This window comes from Chrysochloris asiatica, unplaced genomic scaffold (genome assembly GCF_000296735.1).
Source record: "Chrysochloris asiatica unplaced genomic scaffold, ChrAsi1.0 scaffold00027, whole genome shotgun sequence".
Lineage (NCBI taxonomy): Eukaryota > Metazoa > Chordata > Mammalia > Afrosoricida > Chrysochloridae > Chrysochloris > Chrysochloris asiatica.
Window position 1 is genome coordinate 2999804 of NW_006408545.1, and position 1451 is coordinate 3001254.

The following is a 1451-nucleotide window of genomic DNA, read 5'->3' on the forward strand; positions in this document are numbered from 1 at the left end:
ACTTTGAGACAAAAATAAAACTGTGTCCAACTGGCTAGTCGTCTTCCTACACAGGCAATGTGTGCACAGTAGAAAGCCTCCATTAATGGGCGGGAGTGTTCTATCACTCAGGCCCCTCCTCTAGTCACCACCGTAGAGGTGCACAGATAGATATTGAGAAGTTAATGGGAGAAAGATTGTTTACTATTTTTGTCTCTGAAGGTCAGTTAGATATCTGCATGTGAACAGCATATTTTTTGAAATAGTTGCATCTTTTTATGTTGGGGTTTTATAGATTGTTCATATGGTTTGTCTATCAGGCCAAACCTGCTTTTTCTCTTGTTGGATAGGCAGGGGTAAAGGGTCCTGCACAAGTTAACTTTAGGGTTGGGACCCACAGGCAGAAGTCAAAAGAAGCTGCCAAAGAATTTGCCCCTGGACTAACGGTACTTTTCTCTCTGTGCTATGGGAAAACTGTGATCTCAATGCTGGACTTTTTTTGGGGGGTGCGCACCTACCCTCCTGAAAGCATTCATGTTGGGCAACGAAGACGTAACAAGGAAAAGGAGAAAAAAAAAAATGTATAGAGTCCCCCCATACCTACTTTTGCAAATGTCACTGTGCTTCTTTTAGGGCAGGTTCCCAGTGCTGGTCTGGCTGTAGCCCCACCCTCTGACCTCCGCCTGGGCACCATGGCCTCAGAGGGAGTCCCAATTTATTGACTGCTTTCTAAAGCACAATATTTTCCTTTATACCATGATTTTTCCACTGGAAGTTGTGGGAAACTGATGCCATGACCCTTAGGCTACATCCAGAGTGCTGGTGTTGCTTCATGAGAGCAGTGTCTCTGGGTTTTCTGCCCCTCCCTCAACGAGCCTGTCCTACCTGACTGCTCTGTGGCCACCAAATCTGAAGTTTGAAGTTCCAGGCATTGTGATCTTGCGTGATAATGCACATCCCACACCTGTGCCCACACTGTTGACACTTTGCAAAAAATTCGTTTTGAGGTGTTAAAGCATCCTCCCTAATCCTGATCTAAATGCATCTGAATTTCACTTGTTTGTTCCCCTGAAAGCAGACCTTTGAGGACAAAGATTCACTTCTGATGAAGAAGTGCATTCATGGCTTTCAGCTCAGCCTAAATAATTTTTTTAAGGAAATATGAAAACTTGTTGACAGATGGACAAAGTACATAGAAAAGCAAGGTGATTGTGTTGAAAATAATATATTTGTCTTTTCTAAAAGTTGATTAAAATAAATTTTACAGCCAGAGATAATTTTTGACTCTCCTTCATACAATGAGATCAAGTAAACTAGCACAGCATTCATTACCCTATTGCACCAATGTTGCTGTTGTTAAGTGGTGTTGAGTCTGTTCTGACTCGTATTGTTGTTGCATAGTCAATAAAGCACAGGTGAACATCTTTCTGATGTTTTCTGCTTTCAGCCAAGATCCATTGGACATCAGCAAT